The following is a 14,163-nucleotide window of genomic DNA, read 5'->3' as shown; positions in this document are numbered from 1 at the left end:
AGACCGCGCTTTCCTTCGCACCTCCCGCCGCCGGAGCACGGGGTGCAGAAACTCCCTGGCACTCGGGTCCCCGCCGGTCTCAGGACAGAGCCGGCCGCCGCAGCCGGCGGCGCTCGGGGACCTCTCGCAGTAACCGCATCGCCGCAGGCAGGAGCGGGTCTGGGGTGTCCCGCACCCCTCGGCCTCGAGCGCCGGGGCGCGGCCGTGCGGCCCCGCGGGGGCTGGGGCGCCGTGGGCAGGGCAGGCGCTGTGCGGCGGCGCTCAGGGAAGGCCCCGTCGCGGCTGGGGCCGCCGCGCTGCGCTCCCCGCCGGGGGCCCCCCTGCCCGGCAACACGCGGCGCCTGCAGGGCCGCCGGCGATAATCTCACATCCTCCCCCGGCGCACTCGCACAAAACGACGGCCGGCGGCGGGGGCGGCGCCGAGCCCAAAAGGGAACGCCGTCCCTGGGTGGGCTCGAACCACCAACCTTTCGGTTAACAGCCGAACGCGCTAACCGATTGCGCCACAGAGACCGCGCTGTTGGTCCTTCCGCCCTGCTATCCAAATGCTGCGACACCGCGCCCGCCGCGTCCCCGCCGCCTCCCCGCTCCTGCCCTGACCACCGGCGGCCACCACAGACCCTCTGAGCCCGGAATCCTAAACCGCGAGCCTCGCGACACGCCAAAATTACACTGAGGAGACAGCGAAAACGGCGGCTTTCTTCTCCTACCCAACGAGAAACTCATTCCCAAAATCATGGTTCGCAGCAATGCTCTTTACTTTAGGGAATAAATTCATATATCAGACTTAAAACTGCTTCTTCTTGGATGCTGATAACTGATGAGTTATGTATGCAAACCAAAATATAATTTCCAAATATCGTGGCAAAATTCCCCTATTAAGATATTTAGAAGGCAATTTTAAGTGACCTCAGGGAGCAGTTAGTCTGTCTAAAACAGGCAGCAGTCCTCTGTGTGTGTAGGGTAAGTCTATTTACTATTCTAAGTACTGGAACTACCTGTGAAGAAAAGCTAACATTCCTATTTATTATTTTATCAACATCTTCTTCCCAGAGTGCCTTTCAGTAAATCTACACCTACGGCTCTGCAAGTGCAAAGTTTCACATCTGAAGCTGAGCAGCTATTTCCCCTTTGCTTTCACAGAATTATACGGTTTGAATCTCTTTAAACTCTTAAAATATCGTTGGCTTCACGTTGTCCCTATGCCTACCTGAAGCCATGCCTGATGGCTCTTTTGCCCATTAGAAGCCCTTGGAGTGGAGCAGGCACATGGAGCTCACAGCACCAGGACAGGCACTGACTGCTCTCCAAGCAGTGCTGCTCGTCTCCTTGTATCCACCCATCCACAACGAAGAAGTCCCAGATCACTCCTGAAAACAGAGAGTCTCACATTTTGCACAATACCTTGCTCATCAACACTGTTTGACTTCATTCCTCATCCCAATGAGTAACCTTAGACTGATCATTTACTGATCACAGCTCAACCTTTCCAGTTTTTCCAATACTTTGAAAAGACCTACATAATTCCCAGCATTATCTCAGGATGGCTCAATTTTCTTTTATTGTGTATTTTTGGTAACCTTACTGACTGACACGTTAAAACCCGTAAGAGAAAGACAAGATATGCAAGCCCTGAAGAGTAATTGAAATAATTATTTTATAGATGGTTTTTGGGAACACCATGCCTGCTGCTGCATATTTTCCTAACCAGATATCTGCTGTTCTCAGGGTCAGAAGAATCAGTTCACGGGCTGGATCACTTCTGAGTGCTTTGTGTAGGAGGATAAGCAAAAGTCCTGTGATTTTATGCACAAGCCAAAGGGTATTTAGTGGAATGAGCAAGATTTCAGTCTGACTAAAGGCCTAGCCCACAGATCCACAAACCTGTAGATTGTGTGTAGATTTTGGGCCCTGAAATGTTTCACTTCATGCACATGAATATTCACATGAGTTTTAATGAACTCATTAAGCCATTTTAAAACTCCCAGTCTAGAGGCTACATCCCAAAAGGGTCTTCTCTATGCTGATATTGAACACAAACTCTAAGTCTGAGCTGTCTGACCTGGTGTTAGAAAACCAAGGCTGTCTGTTCATGCACTGGGACCGTGAGAAGAGTGCTGTAGGTGAGGCAACACAGTCACTTGCACATTTCTTCTCAGCAGTCTTCCTCACTCAGTCTCAGAGTCTCACATTTAAAGTCTCACAGTGTAAAAAAGCAAATAAAAAGAACGTACACAGCTGTGAGTATTACCCCTTCAAGCTTGAAACACACAGATGAGCAAAAGATCCAAACATAGATGACTTGGGTGACTGTGGAAGCACTGAGCAGTGAGGCATCGTACTAGAGGGCAACATTATCAATCACTGCTCTGCCAATGGAAAAGATTTACCAGATTTACCATCTACTCTTGGAAGAAGGTGTCTGACTGCATCTTTAGTAGAAAGGAAGAGCCCAGGTACTGTTTAAGGCATTCAGATACTAGAAAGGGCTGCTACTTCAGAATAATCACCCTTCCTATCAGGGTTTTGTTCTTTATTTCTGGACAGCTCTGCTCCTTGATATTCTATTTCTTGTGGATTATCTCTGGAGATGCTTAGTACTTTGCAATATTTAGTGTATACAATCTAAATACTATTATTGCATTAACTATGTTTCATATCATTGTTTCAATTTTTATAAAAACACAAATGTGTAAAAATATATTGTATATTAATGTATTAAAATAGAACACTATATAATGTGGACTAATTTATATTTTATATAATAACTTTGTTTTGTTGTTTTTAAATCTGTGTACTTAAATGTTTATTGCTATGACATCTGTGACCTTCTTCAGATGTAGTCTTTCTTTCTTAAATGTCAGAGAAAGTTACTGCAGGACAGAGGGTGAAACTGGTATTGTTTACAAGATTTATAAACATACCATATATTCATCTGCTGTTCAGAAAAAAAAAAATCTAGAATTCACCCAGAACAGTTCCTATAATCAATTCCACAGGACATAGCAGAAACAAAAGAATCCACTTATATAGCAGAATTACTCTATTTCTATAATTTCTACACAGGAAAGGACCATTTTCCCCCAACAAGCACATGTGCCTACTTTATTTATCATCCTGTATCATTTTTGGTTAGCTATTTGTCAGCTCTCAAGTTACAATTCTGCACAAACTACAAAAATCTATAGTCACAAAAAAAAAAAAGTGCAACAGCTACTCAGATGCCCAAATGCATTTCTGATTCCTTACTTTGCAACAGAAATCTCTAGGTTACTATCCAAAGATTTCTTGTGTTTTCCTCAGAAACATACTATTCTAATCCTTATGAGAACTGGGACATTAAGATAAATGGGCAGATAATGCAATTCAACATTGCTATTAGAGTTATTATGGGCAGAGAACAAGATTTCCATCACAAAAGATTTTTCTTCATGGAGCTGCAAGCATCAAACCATGGAAAACATTACTCCTGAAGAAGGATTCAAAAGGTTGGAAGAAGCAGGTATTGACAGTTTTTCTTGACCAGTTGCAAGACTTCTGTTCTTTTATTCTCCCAGTAAAATGCATTTGTATGAGGGTTTTTCCATTTGTTTCTAGACAAATTTGCTGCTTTCCAGATACAAAGATGGCTTATATTTCTTTAAGGACTTTATCAACTAAACACTTCTATTCTTGGGCCTGTTAATAAAATCAGGAAAATGTTATAAGTGAGAGGACATCCCTCCAAATCTGTTCAACTTACCCTAAAGGCAAAGAGCAAGACTGAATAATAGTATTTTACTGATAAACACTAGTGAACTTATCTAGTTCACTTAGCTCTGGCTTCTCTTCTGGTACAAGTCACATAAAAGATGACTAGGTGAGAATATCCAGCAATCTTGGGTTACTGTCAAGTGCAGAATGTTGGGTAAACTGAGTCAACCATACTCCCAACCTCCATGTTTGCCAAAAGGAAACGGCACAGGCTGCCTGGTTCTAGATCGAAACACATGTTTGAACACTTATGTTCAGGAGAGACAAAAAGTGACTTGTGACAAAATTAGAACAGCCATTGCTATTAGCAGTAATTTGAAATACACCAAAACCCCAAACCCCACAATGACAAAAATAAACAAAACAAAAACAAACCTCAAGCCAAACAGAGAGGGCTGCATTCAGAACTGATCTTCAGATCTCAGCTTACATACTGTAAGGGGAATTTTATTTTGCCCTTCCCTGCAATCCGGCTGTTCTAGTGACTGACTACTGAAAAGAGTGCAATCATTGTAGCAGTCAGTTCAATAGTTTACACACACACTCAAACACACACACAACCAAAACAAGGGGAAAAAAAGCAGACAAAAAACCCCATGTACAGTCTAAAGTGAAAAGAAGAACATTTTACTGGCATAAGAAATAGGAAGAGTAATAATGATGCTTCTCACATAGCATTTATTTATCTCAAACACTTCTTATTATCATAGTAAGAAAGGGAGAGCTTTCCTGTCCTTGCAGGTTTTTTGAACTACTCTAGGAATGCCTAAGAGTTCCTAAAATAATAGCGAATATTATGAAAATAAGAATGAGTCTTATGCAACTGAACTTTAACGTTGTCTCTGCAATAACACACATGAAAGCACAGGAATTTCCAGCCGGTGTTTTCAGAAGCACCAACCTGTTTTACCATTTTCTGAAGTCCAGAATTCACATTTAAATTCTCAGCATAGGCCTCAGTTCAGGAAAGCATCTGTATTCAGAGTAATATGAAAGCATATGTTACCTTCAAGTAAATAAAATTACTAGCATGGTGTAAAAGTACTTTATTAAACAGGTTAAATTTCAGGAGAAAAAATAAGGGGCAAATTTTAGAGTAGACCCAAACCCATAGTTTGTTGAGAATTGAGAAGAGCACAAATTTGGTATCCTTACAATGCTGAGGAAAGCACACCTCCTTGGTAGTCTCACCAGAAAATACCAGTTCTAAGTTATTTTGCAGGTCATCACACTGGTCAAGTTTACATCTGCCTCAGTGCTATAATTCAGCCAGAATATCTGAAGGAAAGGCAGTGAGAAAGGAAAACACAGGTAAGTTTTGTGGATGCAGTCCAGATATTTCCCAAAAGGAATCCAACATGTTTGGCCAGGCTGCAGGCTTAAGAAACTTGTGCTGACAGGTTGTATTGGCAACACCACTTTTCAAACAGTAAATAATAAATCAAATTCTGGTATCAGTGCTCTTTTCAGGATGTGTTTACAGGTTCAGAGAGTTCTTGCATTGACTTCTAGAAGAGCTGTGTGAGACAGATGGCACAGAGGGTTCAAGGAACCATGGAAAAGCCAATATATTTTAGTTTCTTCAGCTACATTTATTTTCAGCTAGCAAAATAACAACAAAGGTTTCTAATTCTGTCACTCTATTACCAAAAGGGAGGGAGGTTATGATACCCCATTCTGAAACCAAGTTTGAATCCCTATCGTTATCTATCGTTATCTATCAATCCCTATCGTTATCTCCAGCCAAATTCTGACTCTCTCAAATACCTCGGGTGCAAGGAAGTTTCTTCCACTGCTGTCCCCTAGCTGTCTCTTACAATGTGAGCAACATCCCATAGGACTTCAGGATACTGAACCTATCGGTGGTCTGAACCTGCAGTAAAAAAACCTCCTTCCTGAAGTTGCAGTAAGAATGGTATACAAGAGATTTGTCTTGTTCCTTATAACTACTATGTAAGAGATACTCAGAATATTCTTAGTAATTTACAGCAGAGAGAAACTAAAGGATAAATCTCTATATATACATTATAAGAAAATCCTTTCCTTTATATGGTCTCAAACATGGATAAGTTTCACAATAATGGGGCCTCAAAAACTAAAAGCAAAACTGTAACTAGACATGAGTCTGCTCCAATTCAGTGGGGGAGAGAAAAACTGAGGAAGTTTATATTTACATTAGTTGAAATAATGGACAATGTACTTCTGCTGTTCTATGATAGTTTATCATCACTTAGCACAGATGGGCATTCGGAGGTGCTGTAATATTTAAAGAATAATTTTTAAAAACCCCAAATCAATCACCTTTAAACTCTCAAATTAAACACACCTATCCTAATCTGAAGTCCTGGAAACTATGAGGTAGAAGAAGATTAGAGTAGGGAGAATAAAAAAAAAATAGATTAGGGAGAAACAAAGGAGGACAATGTAGAGCATGAAGGAAATGAAAGGTTAAAAAAAAATCAGAAAAATGAAAGTCAACTTGAATTAGATAATTTTTGAGTCAGGCCATATTCCTGCTGCTTTCAGAGATTTTACAGTGGAAAGGAACCACCATATTTTTGCAGCTTCAATAGCTTTCAGTGAGACTTCAGGCAAAAGGAGAGCACAGAGGGAACTGACCTGTGTCCTATTTCTCCTGTCCTAAAGGATAATATAATCTCCACTACAGCAAAGGAAGAGAGAAGGCACTTGGAGAGTTACTCACAGCCTCCTGTCCCCTCCTCCTCTTCTTAGCCCCCAGTTTCTCAGATCTTTCTATTAAACTTTAATAGTGGGGACCCCCTCACTCAGGGCAGCACTGCAGTCATTCATTAGTGTCCACCTAGGGAGCAAATAACTCTTTAGCTGCGCTGTAGGTGTCCAGCTTGCTTTGTGCCTGGAGGGGGATTTGTAATCGAAACAGGGAAGTGCAGGAGCAAAGAGAAAAAATGGGCAGCAATAACCCATGAACTCGCCTTTCCTTCAGGTAACACACAAGACACATGTTAATGATTTCAGCTCAAGTACCAGGCAGAGAACTAACTGTACACTGACCAGGCAGAAACCACCTGCATGTGACAACGTCCCTCCTAAGCAGGGACTTCCTGCAGAAGGGACAGCAAGAACTAACTTGCTGAATTTGCAGGAAATTATTTTGTTGTGTATTTTACTGCTCTGCCTTTGCAAAGTCCCTTTTCATCTCCCACCTGAAAGGATCGACAAGCTAAGATTTTTCTCGGGTCTTGTATTTTAGCTTGTCTGCACAGGATTCCTGCAAGTGGATTAGGAGAACCCATGAGTCTACAGATAGAATGTGCTGGGATTTCAGCAGCACTGTTGTCTGATGGGACTAGAACATCAGCCAGTTATGGGCTATCTTAGGCAGGACTGCTTCAGGCCTCACGGCATGGATCATCCAGATAATTTTTAATACAAATTAATGAAAAGATAGACAAACAGTAAATGGGTTTTGCTTCCTATAAATTCTGTCAAAATGCATGTGTGTACAAAAGCAAACAAGCAGTCCTTATGTAAGCACTGTCCTTCAGTTTCCTTTTACAGGTTTTTGGTGGCTGCTGGCCCCAGCAGGGTGAGGCAGCTGTTTGCCCACCTTCCCAGTGCCCTGGGATGAACATATCAGCCTCCTGTACATAAAGGTAAGAAGACAGACAGAGAAATACAAGGGAAGAAAGATCTCTAACAGAGGAGAGAGGAGTGCAAATACCTTTGAGGACAATGTTTCCCTTTTCATCCCTAAATATTTGCAATCAATAGAGCTTCAGTATTTCACAAGCTAATCAATAATGCAGTGACAGTGAAAGAGATGTGAGGGTCTTCTTGGCAGCTACAAACCAGCAATGATGCTTTGATGGCTCCTACTGAGGATTTATCATTTCTTGGATAATCTCCTGCAGAACACTGTGGGGTCTGCGAGTAAAATATACAATATGGCTATAGGAAAGAAACTGAAGAGATGATTGCACTTTATCTTAATTCCCTATAGCATCATCTGCCAAGGAAACGAAAGGTAAAATACAAACATGATAGATGTCTAAAATATGAATACACTATACAAAGATTGTTGTTTAGACATTTAATATAGCTAAGGTGGTCCATAGAAAGTAAGACAGAGCAAGAGTGTTATGAGGAACTACTTTCCTTTTTTGCCATTGTCCTTGCCATGAGCAACTTCAGAAGGACTTCATTATAACTAATGTTAGATTATACTAACAGTTATTTCAGAAGCATACACAAGCTAATTCTCTCTCCTTTTCCACATGCATGAAATTCAGTAAGTGTGAATAAGATTAAAAATTGCCCCTAAATACAGAATCACATGTGCTATATAATAAAAAAAAAAAAAAACAGAAGAGGTCACACCTCCGAAGTGTAATACATTATGATCAAAATGCCCCTGACCAGAACATTTAGAGAGATGTGCCACCCCTGGGGGAAGGGATCTTCCATTCAGACATCTCAATGGCTGTGCAGAACACTGTCCCTCACACACAGCATAACCCTCTCAGGAAAAGGAAATACAGGCTGTGCACAGCAACACATTCTGACAAAAGTACCAAAGTCCACCTCCTTCTCCTGGAGGCTGTGATCTAAGGCCCTAATAATAAACCCAAGAATAGTCAGACAACATGTTAAAACTCACCATTTCATCTGCCCAGGAACCCTCTAGGCCTGAAAGGTCTAAAGTGATTCCCTTCCCCTTCTCCTTTCTCACTTTTCTTTCCTTACAAAAAGCCTTTCTAGATTTCCACAGGTTTGTTTTGCAATTATTTACTGTCTCCAAATCATTATTGCAAATATTTTAAATTTTACTTCATGAAAAATGGTGTATTAATAAACATCCACTGTAACGCATCCCAGTTGCTACTGAAGAGACTCCTAATGATCCAGCATTACTTGTTGTAGTTTTTCAAAAGAGAACAATCCAGCATTTTCAGTTTTCCACACAGCCATCTGTAGGACCATTAGCTTTTTCTGTATTTTCACACTCTCTGCTCATACACTGTACATTGGTTCAGCTTCCACAACTACTTACCCAAAAGTAAATACAAAATATAAAGAACACTTGATTGTGTGCAGCATATTTCTACATCTTACTGCCCTTCCTACTCTTGTCATTACCACATTAACTAGCTTTAGAAAATTCTGCTAACACTTGAAGCCCTTCAACAGTTGCTTTCCTCATGTGATTGGCATTTCCAGAGTCTCAGAGGTTTAACCTTTTTCCTTTCTTGTAGTTTATTAAAAAAAAAAGAACCCCCAATAAACCCAACCAAACAAAAAAACCCAACCCCCACCCCTTAAAAAACTCCCACAAATGTGCATGAGTCTGTCGGTGTATTTGGAAATCTTCTACCTTTTTTTAAAAATTAAGATAATAGACAAAATTGTAATGTTAAAATCACTCTCAATTAAATTTTCAAGTGACTTTAAGACAGATTATTTTCTGAAATTCTTTCATTTTTTAACTCAGGATTTTCTAGAGCATGTTAAAATATTATGCCAAAATCATCAAGCAAAAACACATCAAAAAGAATGATGATATTAATGATAAAAGTGGTATTTATGCTCTTTTACAAATCACAATATCTGGTTCAATGGCACACAAGCAGATTTATAACAAAACTAATCTCACAAGACTACAGAGGCCTTTTAAAACAGCATTTCTGCCATCTTCAACAGGCTTTTGCAGCTTGGTAGGTACAGATAATTTGTATTTCATCAGATAATGGTCATTAAAGATCCCCCCATATTTCTCTTAAATTGCATAAATTAGAAAATTGTTCATTTCCTCTTCCTCCAGCTCTGTTTCCATGCATGATGAATTTAGGCATGTTTTGCTGAAAATGGCCAAGTGATTATGCTACATAGAGATATGTCTGCTGAAAGCAATTCAATGAATTTAAAATAACTCTGCAACTGACCTTTCATATAGATCATATATCTCTATATTTTTTACATGCCTTAATGATTATTAGAGTCTGGCACAATGAAAACGACCAAAGATTACAGTTTCAGTGTTCTGTTTACAGATGTTTACGATCGCCATCCTGGCAATGTTACTGAGATGAGTGATCCAATCTCTTCTGTTACTGAATGGAAGATGAGCACTCAAGTATTCTGAATGGAAGGTGCAGGAGCGACTCTTTTATTCCAATATATGCACGAGATAAACAGGCAGACACACCATACAGATCAGCTTAGGTGGGGAATGCCTCCTTGCTGGAGACAACGAGTCTGCTGCCTGAGCAGGGCTCACAGGCAGATGAGCACAGCACTGCTGAATCCTGACATGCTCCGAGAGCTCTGCAGCCCTTCTGATGGAGACCTGTCGCAGCCAGCTCTGCGCTGAGTGTCCCCTCCTCCCCGACACAGAAAGTTCACTGTCTCCAGCACCGCTGTGTGCATCACCACATTCTTCAATACTACACCTCAAATGTTGCTTCTAGTCAATACCAGAATCATAGTCTGGGATATATTAAATATGGGTTTACCTCTATGAGGAAAAGGGATATCTGCAACATCATTTCCTTCCTAAGTCCGGATTTTAACTAAAATTACCATGAAAATGTACGTTTTGATCATTTTGATATTAGATAAATGGGAGGTCGCAACTGTGAAAATTAATTCCATGCCTAGCATCTAGCTTAGTTTTGAAGATTAAATTCTGTAAGTACATATTAAGATATTACTCATAAGGATTTTTAAATAACAAATTTTAGCAACACATGGAATAAGTGTATGCATAAAATGTGATAAAAGTTATATGCATTTGTAGTTCAGAGCAGATGCAGCCATGGCTACATCTTCCTCACTGATGATTTTTGGTTTCAGTTCAAAGGTTTGCACATGAGTTTCATGCACATGGATTTTCTGACATTTTCAGGACCTGACCTTACAAACACTTGAGTAACTTTCTCCAGAGGTGCAGTCCAACTCTGCTCCAAAACTTCTCATCTGAGCCAAGCTGCTTTCACATTTGCCGGATGAAGCTTCTGGTATTGACACGGATACACGTGGCTAAATGAGATTTGGCTGCCAATTTCACAATGTGGTATTCTGTATCAGACAAAGCAACAAAGAGAAGGTGACTTGTTCCCCTGTGTGAGCTGTAAATACCTACCATCACACCACTTAATAGGTTTATTTTATTAATAGCATGTATTTAAAGACTTCAATGCAAGTTTCTTTTGAACGATGAAAGGCTGGCAAATTCTTAAAAGATAATAATCAGCAGTGCAGCAATTCTTTGATGGTCTGTAATTACCCAACTGTCCACTATTTGAATGACAGCAGCAAACTACCACTCACTGGTAGTTTATTTTTATTTATAACTCGTACTTTAGGTAAGAATCCATTAATTACAAGCAAAACAAATTGCTTACTCAAAACACTTCCCACAGAGGCTATTTTTTTCACATGCATTAATCTAGCTGAGATATACATGACATTTTAAATGGAGGTTAAACTGATGTAAATAAATGCAATTATTAGAAAGCAAACAGGATTCAGTCACATTTATTTCTGTGCTGGATTACTGTACTTTCTCCCCTTGTGACCAAGCACTGAACCACAGGAATTCTGGAAGGCTGAGGATTTTAAAACTTCCTACTGATATGAAATTTGAGGATATATCTCCATACCCTTTCTTTTAATTCTATACAATTGGCTTTAGGTGGTGTATTGTGTAATTGTTTTTCAAATAGGACCACTAAGCTGGAGGCACAGCAAAGGTTTGGATTCCACACACTTTTGTGCTTTCCTAATAAAAAAGTTACAGATGAGCTGCCTGCATGGCCGAGCCCTGCACATGGAGCTGCTGGACCCTGCTGGGAACACCATGGGACAGTCGCCACCACGGGACTCCCCTGGGTGAGCCGTGGCCAGCCTGCACTGCCCAGCACCCACCCACCAGGCCATGATGGCCATCCTGAGAGCCTGGCCTTCAGCCAGCTCCAGGCTCCAGAGCACACCTCAGCCACCCCCATGGATGCCGCAGCATCAGGGCTCCTTCCCATCCTTTTCCATCTGGCACCACCCATCTCACCTGGCCACCCCTGAGTAACGCAAAGCAAGCTCCGCTGACCTAAGGCCAGGGTCACTTCAAAGACAATGACCAGCCCAAGAGACGTGCCAGAATTGATAGCTGTAATCCTGCCACCTTTTATAAGGTATTTAAATTTCAGAAGTGAATTTGTACAGTTTTGGTTTGCTTTGGTCACACTCTGAGCTGTGCTAGTTTCACTTCTTTGGAGCAACCCTCGATGAAGCTCTTTGAGAAAAAGAAGAGAGAGAAATCAGTGTAAACCCATAGGGACTCTGAGGACCCACCAAGTTTCTATGCTACAGGCACTGGAAAGCCCAGTCCTGATTCTGAAAAAGACAACAAAAAAGGGATTTTGCCACCAGTATCAATGGGAGTAAGATCCAGCTGCCCACAGCAGCAAGGTTCCATGAATCAGTTACATGGTATGATAAAGACTCTGGGACACAATGATTTTATTGTAGTCAGTAGGGACGAAAAAAATTCCCACCCAATTTAATGCACCAAACCGTTTCAGCCTATTTTTGCCTTTTGCCATGGCAGACGTCTTCTAAAAATTATTTAAAATAATATACAAATATGAGTTCCAAAATGTTGGCTTTACATCCTTCCAATTTCAGCTAACGTGCCATGTAATGGATAACCTCATAAAATCTGATCAATAAAATCAAAGCATGCAGCTGAACAATCAGCCTTCCACGAGCTGACCAGCAGTCTTGACGATGGTTATTTCAAACTACACAAGTTAGAAGTAATTGCAAAAGGGTCCATCTTTCTACAATCAGACCAATGTAGGGACACTGTTGGCTTATGACACCTTTAGCAAGGCTGTTCTTGCTGCTTCTGTGTCACTGGAGAGGGATAAGCACGACCCTGACGTGTTCATGCTCCAGTGGAGAGGTTAGCCAGAGGGTTGGGGTGCTGGGCTCCCAGAAGCTCTCTTGACAGACTGGATCTCACATGCATTTTCAGCAGTGTTACTGGGTTAGGAGTAGTACCCAGGCACAGTCTGGCCCATATAATCCATTAACCCAGCCAGAGATCAATTCCTGGGAGAAGTCTATTCCATTTTTTAAGAATTACTTTGTCGCCGGCATTGTAAATCTAGCAATAAACTGTTGTGAAACTCTATCCTCTCTCACACTTAAAGAGCTTTGCAGAAAACGGGTCTTGAGGGATAGGGAGATGCAGGAATATTTTTCTGCAAATATTTCAAAGAGGAGTTTTTCTACCTGGGTCTAAAAACATTTTTGTATTTTTTAATATTTCGGTAACTAGTACATTTTTTAGAATGTTATTTTTATCATTATTTTAATAAACCATAGCTTTGTATTGTCAATTCCAAAAAACACAGGCAGGACTATCTTTGTCAGAGTTCCATATTATCATCAGACATACATATTTATAACTCTCTATTTCCTAGAATGCTCCACATAAATAGATGCTCAGCGCTTGTCATGTAAAATGTCTTGCAGATAGTAAGAACAAAAGAAAAACAACAAAGCAACAATACCAAAAATAATTTTTAAAAATCCGAGCTGAAAACATAAAAGAGAAATACTCAGGCATTCACTGGTAACAACCACACATTTGAAGCCAGTGAGAACTGAGCTATGTTTTGTTTCCCTCATGCTTATGAATCTGATTGATGCCATGTGAATGGGAAGAAGTCTGTTTAAATCTAATAATATTCTTTATGCAAGTGTATTTTATATTGATACACTAACTCAAAACCCAGTCACCTTTACCTGTATTATAAAGTTCCAGCCTACAGGAGCTCTTGCAACAGGCTAACCTTAATTTCTTGGCTTCAGACACACGAACCTGGCCAGGGTGATGAACATTTACAGACAGTATGTCATGTGGCACAAGGGTCAGTATCCACTAATTTCAGTGGCTGCTGCTACAATATTCAACCAGCAAAAGTTTCAGATCAGAAGTTGAAAGTTTGAGACATTTATGAGTGAGAACAGAGGGTCCTAATTTGAAACGTGTGTGACCTTAATATAGCATTTGGGGATTCAGAATATTCTTATGTACTTTGTCTATTACTGCAGTTTTACAGTACTCCCTTGCTTCCAGTCGTAAAACCTTTTCTGTAAATTTTGTAAAGATGTCTGAGAAAAGCAAATTTACACTGACTATGTGAACCAGTAACAGGCAAATAGTTTTTCTTTATGCAAAGGCAGAATAAAAAACCCATGCATCTAACCCTTAATTCCAGACGTAAGTTGGCATTTTTCATAGATGTGTACATTTTTCAGAAAGTACAATAAATCAGAATGATTCTGTACTTGTCAATGATAACTCCGTTAATGTAAAATAATCTTATAACAGGACACCAGAATAATCTATCTTAATCAAAGACA

The 14,163-nt window shown here is 40.5% G+C and overlaps 1 non-coding gene across 1 annotated transcript; it reads right to left on the bottom strand.

The window, feature by feature from the left end:
- Positions 1–439: 439 nt before the first annotated feature.
- Positions 440–513, bottom strand: TRNAN-GUU (transfer RNA asparagine (anticodon GUU)). Its single transcript has one exon. It is a non-coding gene; the product is annotated as a tRNA-Asn (tRNA).
- Positions 514–14,163: the final 13,650 nt, after the last annotated feature.

Source organism: Cinclus cinclus, chromosome 1, assembly GCF_963662255.1.
Source record: "Cinclus cinclus chromosome 1, bCinCin1.1, whole genome shotgun sequence".
Lineage (NCBI taxonomy): Eukaryota > Metazoa > Chordata > Aves > Passeriformes > Cinclidae > Cinclus > Cinclus cinclus.
This window is presented reverse-complemented; position numbering and strand designations above follow the sequence as displayed.